The sequence below is a fragment of the Mercenaria mercenaria genome, chromosome 14 (assembly GCF_021730395.1).
Source record: "Mercenaria mercenaria strain notata chromosome 14, MADL_Memer_1, whole genome shotgun sequence".
Lineage (NCBI taxonomy): Eukaryota > Metazoa > Mollusca > Bivalvia > Venerida > Veneridae > Mercenaria > Mercenaria mercenaria.
Genome location: NC_069374.1, coordinates 8,848,398 through 8,859,475, shown reverse-complemented (window position 1 = coordinate 8,859,475; position 11,078 = coordinate 8,848,398). Strand labels below are relative to the sequence as shown.

Genomic DNA, 11,078 nt, shown 5'->3' with positions numbered 1-11,078 from the left:
AAGAAAAAGTATAACTCTAATATTCTGGAACACCCTCATATAAATGATGGGGGAAACCTTATGAGAAGGTGAAAGGGTGAATTTGCTACTTCAATTATTGCTGTTAGAGTGAATGGCTTGCTCATATTATTCAGATATGGATGCAGTGATGGAATATTCAGATATGAATTCATTGGTTGAAATACCGGAGAGCTCCAAGAAAAAGGCTAGAAAAACTGTAAAGAGAGCAGCATGGACGGAGCCAGAAATGAAGGAAATTGACTGTTACTTCAAGGATTATTTAGAACTAAAAACAAAAAAGACATGCCTTGGAATGAACGAGTGTTTAAGTGCAATTGCCAGAAGCAAGTCACATGGTGGACACCTGGCAAAACGGCATTGGGAAACAATAAAGAAAAAAGGTTCCAATTTAGTCCAGAAGAAAAAAAGTTCAGCAAAGATTTAAAGCATACAGTTTAATTTCTGGTTGTGTCATGCCAGGCTGTTGAGTTGAAATGTATATGAAAAAGCTTGACTTTGGTTGTGTTAAGTTTTGGTAGGAAAAGTATTTTTTTTCAAATGTTCAATATTTTTACCTAATCTTAATTGTTTGTAGCTAATGACGTATTGCCTTTTCTACTGTTTAATGTAATATATTTCCATATGTGTGTGTGTGTTGGGGGGGGGGGGGGGGGGGGGGGGGGGGGGTTATGGATTTATAAAGTTTGTACTGGTTATTCAATATAATGCTTAGTTTCACATAATAGTATTTTCTGTGTGATCTTTAGTCAGGACTACATCCTTACTTACAAAAGTACTTTTGCAAGATATTGCCTATCTATTCATTCTGTCTTTTAAATGAAGCATTATGAGGAGACATGCTTTTTCAGCTCAGTTTTTTCTGTAACAAGGCTTCAAATATTGAGTGTTGCTGTCTTTAGCCAGCTCTTGTTAAACGTATTTTTATAAGAAGTTTTAAAACACATTTTGTTGAAAGGTTGATAGTATTTTACTATTTAAATATATATTTAAAAACATTGTTTGAATAGTTATTGTAAGATGGTTTATGTCCATTTTTCTTTATTACTACAAGTGCTATAGCCTTAAAACTTTGTACTTCATTTAATAAATGAGCATTAAGGAAAACAACTCTAACTTTGAAAATAGATTTAGTTATTTTTTGTTTAGGTCTAATTTTTCTTGTCTACAGTCATAGATTTAAAGCTTGATATATTTCTTTATCATCAGTAATGATTAAGAAGGCCCAATATCTTGAGGTATTACATTCCTAATAGCTCACATTCGTTTTGAACAGTATTCAATTTCTACTATAAGCCTAGTTTTGACTAGATGTCTCAAAACTCTTGGGTTCAAACTAAACTGGAGCCAAAAAAAAAACAAGGCAGTCTGAAAGACAGCTAAATCCCCCGCCACTGCTATTGATAGTGAAAGGGTAAACCTTTGATTTTAGCTGTGACCTTGACCTTGAACTGACTCATGAATTCTGCACAACGTCTTGTTGAGGTGATCATTTGACCCAAGTTCCATGAAAATCCTTCAAGGGATTTAGGAGATACAGACCTGAAACCTTTGACCTTCAGTTGTGACCTTGACCTTGAGTTGACATGGCTGACTCATGAGTTCTTGATGAGGTGATCATTTGACCCAAGTTTGATGAAAATCCTTCAAGGGGTTTAGGAGATACAGAGTGGACACAAAATGGAAGGCTCAAACGTTCGACCCTTAGTTGTGACCTTGACCTTGAGCTGGCATGGTTGACTCATAATTTCTGCACATCGTTTTGATGAGGTAATCATTTTAATCAAATATTTTCAAATTTTTACATTATTTTTTTACAAATTTTATCAAAGGCTTTTACTTAAAAATGTATATGTTTGAAGAACTTTGGGCAGAAAACTGTAATATTTGTTTAGAAGAAAAGGAAATATACTTTATAAATAAGTGTAGTTGCAGAGGACAAGTATGTAAAACATGTTATGAAAACCTAGATAAGTGTCCATTTTGTAGACAAAGTTATCATTCGCAGTTTTCATCTGAATTAGATTTGGCACAACCTCGACCATATGGAGTTCAAGATGGTTTCTAATCAAGGTTAAGTACAGCGGACGTTAAAAGGGCTAAAAAGAACTGGAACCATTGGTTCCACCACTACAATGGACTAGAAATCATGCGTCCACATGTTTCTTTTATGGGAAACCATGATATTATTCATATGATGCTAGGTACGGGGAGATTTGAAGGGAGGAAAGTGTCTAAACAGGGAAGTGGCACGTCATTTCGTAAAAGAACAGTTGCAAACTTTTCTACGTTTAAAAAATAAAGAAAGTATCATTCTTATTTGAAAGTGTGTGTGTGTGTTTTTTTCACTTGTATATACTATCATGTATATACACTAGATGAACTTACACAAGAAGCAATAATTAATTTGTGAATATTTTAAAACTATCTAAAAACTAATTTTACACACATGTTTTTTTTTTTTTTTCTCAAAACAATGTATAGGAATAATATTAATACACTATATGATAAAATGAGAAAGAGTAGGTGTTTTCTCTGTAATTGCATGAAAAACGTAACAGATTTAGAATTAAAAGTGGTAAATGATAAATACTTGGTCTATGTACATATCCCTACTATAGACTTTAACGCGCTTGAACATCAAGGATTATGGATGCAATGTAGTTTATACGGTGTTCTTGTAATCAAACCAAATGCGAGGGCATTTTCAAGATGTGGACATTTGTGCTTTTTAAAATGTTATTTTTTAGCTAAACATACAGATTTGCGTTGTTTTTGTTGGACTGAAAATCATTTAGATGTTGATTGGAATCAGAAAGCTACATCTGCTCAAAAGGAAGAATAATATATATTATCACATTGAAGAAACACGTTGAAATCAATGAAACTATCACAACCAATTTCAAGTTTTTTCAAAGTGTGTATGATTTGTTTAAAGAAAGACACAATATACCTTGTAAAGGAATGTAAATGCATAAAAGTATTTAAAGTATTTTTAAAAATTACTTTTTTTACAAAACATTGTTTTATAAAACAGACAGCTAATACCTGTACTCCGTGTTTAACATATTCACACTCCGCGGATGTGTAAACAGATGATGATGATGATGACAATAATTTTACATTCGTAATTTTCTCCCAGGAAGTATTATTAGTCATATGATAACAAGAGTGCCAGAATGTCACAATATACGCCCGTCACAGCAAATTTCTTTACTCTAGCTGCTGTAATGCAAATAAATTTTAATTTTGTGGTTGTTTAGTAATCATTGTAAGTCTTTTGTTTTCCTAAGTCCACAAAAAAAATTCCTTACCAGGTAGAGAGACCTTAAAATACACCTAAAATTTGAAAGTAATATCTATGTTGTACTACAGAAAAGTGGTCTTGGTTTTTCCCTATGGTCAATTATAAAAAAGTTACAATATAAGTTATTTATAGTAACAACTAAGGGAAGTTAATCTTAAAAAAAAAATCAGAAAAAAATGTAAGTCCACACAAAAGTCTTCACCAGGTAGAGATTGGTCAAAATACACCTCAAAATTGGATGTAGCATGCATGTTGTACTACAGAAAAGTGGTCTCGATTTTTCCCTATGACTAGTAATGAAGAAGTTACAATATAAGCTATTTATAGTAACAACAAAGGGAAGTAATTCTAAAGAAAGGAACTGTGCATGACACTTTCTCTCATGATGGTGTATAATTGTGCCAAGTTACATCAAAATCCCTCTATGCATGAAGAAGAAATGCTTCAGACAAAGTCATTCTTGTATCTGACCTTTGGCCTCTAAGTGTGACCTTGACCTTTGACCTAGGGACCTGGATCTTGCGCATGACACTCCGCCTCGTGGTGGTGAACATTTTTGCAAAGTTATATCAAAATCCCTCTATGCATGAAGAAGAAATGCTCCGGACAAGGTTTTCATTCTTGTATCCTTTGACCTCTAAGTGTGACCTTGACCATAGACCTAGGGACCTGGTTCTTGCGCATGACACTCCGCCTCATGGTGGTGAACATTAGTGCCAAGTTATATCAAAATCCCTCCAAGCATGAAGAAGATATGCTCCGGACAAAGTTTTCTTTCTTGTATCCTTTGACCTCTAAGTGTGACCTTGACCTTAGACCTAGGGACCTGGTTCTTGCGCATGACACTCCGTCTCATGATGATGAACAATTGTGCCAACTTTCATCAAAATCCCTCCATGCATGAAGAAGATGTGCTCCGGACAAAGTCATTCTTGAATTTGACCTTTGACCTCTAAGTGTGACCTTGACCTTAGACCTAGGGACCTGGTTTTTGCGCATGACACTCCGTCTCATGATGGTGAACAACTGTGCCAAGTTTCATCAAAATGCCTTCATGCATGTAGAAGATATGCTCCGGACAAAGTCTTTGGACGCCGCCCGCCCGCCCGCCCGCCAGGGGCGTTCCCATAATACGTCCCGTTTTTCAAACGGGCGTATAAAAAATGATGGCGATGTTACATGTTACGATCTTTGTGATTGTTTTAATGTCCACACAATCGCAGGCTAGAACAAACTTATTGAGGGTTTGCGATAATATGCAAGCAAGAGAAACATTCTGCCAGTCGAGGGGAAATGAGACTATATATGCTACACCAAGAGACAGTTCTTTTCCTGTGGAATGTATAATATTCAATAACCTACCTGGACGTATAAAATTAATGTGATGAATTTAAAGAACTTTGAAAAGTTGGTTGTTAAAGATAAATTTATGGATGAGTTCATCATTAACCCATGTTTACATATATTGGGAAGTAAAAGATCCTACAGAGTTGATATAGAGGATACTCGAGCTAACTGTGTGAGTATTTTATTTTATAGAAAATCAATTGATATTGAAAAATGATACTGAAGTAGTATTTTAAAAAAAAAGTATTTAGTGTAAGACTGTATTATGATCTGGAGAAGATAGGTTACATTGCTATTGAGGAAACTTTGTTATCAATCTCACATTCCCTTCTTTTAACAAGTACTGATTGATTTTTGTCTTGATTCCTTATGGTGAAACATGAAAACATTTACTCACCACACCTGCGTGTGAAATTGCTTGAGTTTTAAAAATTCTCCAAATGATTTTCAAAATTTAAAACTTAATATAACTTATATGTTAAAAAGCTACTATGTGAAGTGTGTGGGTAGGAAAATAAATATTTTCAGTTTTATATTGTTTTATGCACATGCAAAAAGTATAAGAACCAATCATTGTAGGTTTCTATATGTATCTAATTAGTACACCTACCAATGGAACCCCAGCACTTTTCTAATACTAACATGAAAGGCCAATCACTGCAGGTTTCTGCATGTGTCTAATTATCAAGCCCTGGTTGACTTTCTACTCACTATCATCAAAAACTATACACTTAAAATATATGATTTGTCTCTGTGAAAATGGCACAAGATGAAACATAGTTAATAATATGGATCCATTAAAGTGTTGTTAGATTTCAATTAAAATACTTTTAGACTTTAATTACGATAAACACCTCAACTGAAGTATTTGAGTTTTGATTCATCTGATATAAATGTAATTTTCTATCACAAAGCGTGACTTGTTTTCCATTACTGCTCATGAACAGACTCAATCAAACCGTGTCTGCAATTTTCACTGTTTGCTTTGTTTTCAGTGCTTCCGAGGGATCTACTTTCCAGTTTTTAGAATTATTATTATTTTTTTTTGTACCATGTTTTTCGATGTAGATATAATCAAACATTATGCATTGTGGTAGAAGCTTGTCCCATCTCTAACAAATTACAGTTTAAACAGGGTACTTATCTATCATTCAATCTTAATACTACCGGTGTAGTCGATTTATGAAATTTGAAAAGATAGTGAAATGAACATAGCTTTAGTATTGGTGAAATAAAGTGATACTGACAAGTTCTCAATGCTTTCAATGGATTCCCTTACTTTAGATTTTATTTTCTAGCAACCCATCCAACTATTATTAGATTTCCATTTGCAGCTAGCGGCGATAGTGCTATATATAGTAAAAGCATCCAAGAGTTGGTGCTAGTCGCCTCTGAATTGATGGTGTTTTCCAATCTTTGGGTTCATTAAAAGTAAAACGACATTGACTTCTTATGAAACCAAAATAGTGCTTCTACGTTTCAATTCATAAACCAAAATTCTTCAATTTTATAACATTACTTGCAACCAAATTCATAATGAAGATATTTCTGATGATCATATTACTCACGGGGGTGAGTTCAAGCATAATACGTATGGATAGGGTGTGTGAGAACGCACTTGGCGTGATGTTGGACTGCAGTAGGGTGCAAGAGGAGGGATCCTATGAGTATTTATAGGGATGGATCTGATATACTTAGAATTCAGTTTGAAAGATTGGTTGGAACGGTGGATCTGAGCAATTTACCCGCTGTACAGATTATTGAAATTAGGAGAGGCGTGGTCAGCTGTGCTCAGATATGGGGCAATGAGGAAGCTGTGGAACTTGACTTAGGCCAAGCCGCAAAAAGAGTGATATGTATGGTTAGTAAAATGTGTTCTATCGATGGTTCTTATAAATGCAAATATTTGAAATTGTGGGTTTGAACTGGAGATATAAGATAATACAATTTATCAAATTGTGGTGTGTTTAACATCACATCTACATAATTATAGATCATATGACGACTTTCCAGCTTTAATGGTGGAGGAAGACCCCAGGTGCCTCTCCGTGCATTATTTCTTCATGAGCAGGCACTTGGATAGAACCACCGACCCTCCATAAGCCAGTTGGACGGCTTCCTCACATGCAGAATTCAACGTCCGAGTATGATTCAAACCCATATCAACGAGGGGCAAGTGATTCGAAGTTAGCAAACTTAACCACTCGACCATGAAGGTTCCACAATTTGTTAAAAGATCTCTTAGAAGCATAGATCAAAAAAACTTTTAATAGTAAACTCGGAAGATACTATAGATAGTGATTCCTTTCTCCCATTGAAATATCGAAGAGTTGTCGAAAACTTTTTCTCTATTATTAATAAGTAATCACTTTATTGCAGCACAGGAGTTCTTTCCCTATGACGACCTCTACAACCACTAAAAGCATTACAATCTCCTCAACAGCTCGGAAAACAACCTCTGAATCTATGACATCTTCTGTGTATGGTCCTGTATCTACAGACTCCACATTCAGATCCTCAAAGCATGCAGATTCCACATTCAGTTTCTTAAAATCTGATGATTCGACAACAGGTATTAATGAGGCGTTTAATATTACTATACCATTGGTCTATAGCACGACGGATATTTTCACTGTAACTATGTTGAGTAATGATACCACAGAAATAGCAAAGTTGCGGACTAGTTTTACATTTTCTTGGAACTTAATAGCCACAGCATCATCTGACATTATAATACTTATGTGTTTGATCGTCTTTGTCTTATTTAAAAGGTATTCCTGCATTTGTGTTAAAAGAAAACAAAAGTACTCCCCAAAGGGTACAACCTACTACCAAATGCAAGATATAACTAGTGTATGAAATATATTTTCAGTATCAAAAAGTTTTATGTAAATATGAGGGCTTTTACTAGATTCTAAAAGTCAAATTCACATCTTTAGGAGTTGACATTATGAAGAGTTGTCAGATTTATGTAGTATTTGTTAATATGTAATATTTGTTAATAAGATTCTACCCCTTGTAAAAAAAATTGAATGACATTCCTTGATAATTAAAATAGATATTAGTTGTCTTTTTATTAGATGATAGTATCATCATCACAGTTTTGCCTGGCGGTGTCATGCTTCTCATCTTATTCATATTCATAATCATCATCGTCTGTAGAAAAAGATGTAGAAATAGCTTTCGGCAAAGAACAAGGATCCCTACATCTAGAGATGTTGAATTGTCAGATTTGCAACAATTGCCAATTGCTTCAAGTGACAGCTCAGTTGTTTTGTTTGATGCATCCACTCTTTCACGTAAAAATGATTAGAATCTTTGTTAGACTGACCACTGATTTGTTTATTTTTTTGTAGATTATGCACTATTCCTGCTGGGATCAGCTCTCATCACTGCCATCTCATTCATTTTAAATCAGTTAACAGACATCATCATTGAAAAACTTGTCCAGTTTCACGATTATGTAATAGGAAAGGTTGTTATTCTTTCTCACAGACATGGTATAACTTTAAGAAGATACCCCGCCAGGAACAGACGTCAACCCATTAGATTGCAATATAGTTAAAGTAGAATACTGAGCTTTTTATACATGGGAATGGAGAAAAACTTTAAATTGATTATAACAACAACATCTGTCTGTTTATTTGAAACGTTATAAATTATTTACAGCTTGGAAGTATTATAGCATTCTCATTTTGAATATTGTTCATCTTTTTGAATGTGTTAGGTTTGAGCAGTTTAAAAAGTTACTTTGTTTTTCTGTGAAATGGTTGTACTTATGCTCAGGCATAAAGATTGTGAAGGAAATAATTTAAATGTTAGAATACCATTATCAATATTTATTTTGTCTGATAGAGTCTGATAGGTATTTTATCTATGTCAGGAAAGTGGTGCATGATAGTACAAGTTTTACTTTTAATGACATTCTCATTAAAAATTTATTTAGGTTAGTATTTCATGAGGACACTTTGTTGTACATGCGAGATTTCATTATAGATATATTACACTATACATTAAAGCAGGGAAGTTTATATACATGTACTGCTAATGTGCGATTTCATTATAGATATACTACAGTATGCATTAGACCAGAGAATTTTAAATTGAAATTTTAATGAAGACTGTAAGGGATATATTATAACCCCCCAATTTATTGACAAGTGTTTTGTTTGTAGTGTATTCAATATTCTAATGTCTAGAATAACTACCTCTTTTATGAAGACCCGCCCGCTTAGCTCAGTAGGTAGAGCGTCGGTCTACGGATCGCGGGGTCGCAAGTTCGATCCTCGGGCGGGGCGTATGTTCTATGTGACTATTTGATAAACGACATTGTGTCTGAAATCATTAGTCCTCCACCTCTGATTCATGTGGGGAAGTTGGCAGTTACTTGCAGAGAATAGGTTTGTACTGGTACAGAATCCAGGAACACTGGTTAGGTTAACTGCCCGCCCTTACATGACTGAAATACTGTTGAAAAACGGCGTTAAACCCAAAACAAACAAACAAACCTCTTTTATGAAACATATTTTATACAAAGTATAGCAAGTGTCTTGTTTGTAGTGCCAAATGCTATGTAAATTGTGATTTATATTGCTCAAAGATTGTTAAATTGCTTGTTTAATGTTAAAACAGGGTAATTGTTAGTACATGCATTATCAATATTTTAATTTCTGGAATAACTACCTCTTTTATGAGACATATTTTATATGAAGTATAACAAGTGTTTTGTTTGCAGTGTATTCAATATTTTATTTAATGTCTAGAATAACTACCTCTTTTATACAAAGTACAGCAAGTGCCTTGTTTCTAGTGCCAAATGCTTTATATATTATGATTGCTTAAATGTTGTTAGTAGTGAGACATCATAAGGTACATTCCAAATATTGTATAACATTAATCCATTTATGCTTTTTGGACTCTTTTTGTTATGCAGATTTGTGAGGTTGCTCATTGTACAGCAGTAAAACTGTTACAAATATGTCCTGGTATTAATATAGTTATAGAATAGTCTTATGTACTAGAATATACTTAAAAGTTACTTTCACTGGCATCATACCTCATTTGAGACCATTTTTGTCATGACTGTTCACATATTTTACACTTATTTTACATGTATAACTACCTCAAACGGATAATATGTCTTGGTTAAATTTAGGTTGATTTGACTAGCTTTACAAACTAGCCTATGGTTGATTAAATCTGTTTAGTGAAAGACTGTCTTATATTGGATTAACCGGTAAAGTTTTGATAGTTAAACTACATTTAATTTTATTCATGTTGTTGCATATCATTAAGCTCTTTTTGCAACCACCAATACCTGTTATCGCATTTATTGATCAAGTTCATTTTGGTGTTGCTTTTCAAAATCATTACAGTCTCATCCATCACATACCATATATGCAATGACCATTCTTTAAGAAAGATACAAGAGACTACCAGATGAGTGTGTCAGTCTGTCAGTCAGTCAAGGTTAAGAAAGAATAATGTTTTAGTCTATAGTGCTGCCAAATGCTATGTATACTTTTAAATTTGTTAAAATAACTCTAGTGCCAAATGCTATGTAAACTTTTATTTATATTGTTCAAAGATTGTTATTTATATTGTTCAAAGATTGTTAAATTGCTTGTTTAATATCATTTAATGTTAGTAGTCTGGAAAAAAAAACAAGGTAATTGTTAGTACATGCATTATCAATATTTTAATTACTGGAATAACTACCTGTATTATGAGACATATTTTATATGAAGTATAACAAGTGGTGTGTTTGCAGTGTATTCAATATTTTATTTAATGTCCAGAATAACTACCTCTTTTTATGCAAAGTGCAGCAAGTGCCTCGTTTACAGTGTCAAATGCTATGTGAACTGTGATTTATATTGCTTAAAGATTGTTAAAATGCTTGTTTAATATCATTTAAATTTGTTAACATTAACCCACTGACCATAGACAGTAAACCTTTCTGATAGAAAAGGAACTTGATTTTACTTGGTGTCCGGTCTGGATTAGAGCTGTTAAGCATCTAGTTAATATTTCTTTCCATATGTGGAGTTTAAAATGAAGCAGATGACAATTTATCAGGTGTGCTATGGGTTAAAATTTAACTATGTATCTTGTTTTTATTGTTTTAAATTTAAAAGTTTTTTTTTATTGTTTTAATTTAAAAGTTGTTTGAAAAGTTGATTTCTTTGTTATTAGTTAGAATAAATAAATATTAAACTTACTTATGGTTGTTGTTTTTTAAATTTAGATTAAGCTGGTTTGTTTTAGATGGATTATAGGGGAAAGTTCTAACAACCATTAATGGCATCTGGCTTTGAGGAAATAAATGACCATATGGGATATATTAAAAAAGCTAAGGCTAGGTTTGGGAAAATGAAAGAAATATCTGTTAACTACTTCAATGGGA

The 11,078-nt window shown here is 33.5% G+C and overlaps 1 long non-coding RNA gene across 1 annotated transcript; it reads left to right on the top strand.

The window, feature by feature from the left end:
* The first annotated feature begins 6,406 nt into the window (after positions 1-6,406).
* LOC128548353 (uncharacterized) lies at positions 6,407-8,400 on the top strand. Its single transcript, XR_008366966.1, has 3 exons — positions 6,407-6,533; positions 7,052-7,244; positions 8,168-8,400. It is a non-coding gene; the product is annotated as an uncharacterized LOC128548353 (long non-coding RNA).
* Positions 8,401-11,078: the final 2,678 nt, after the last annotated feature.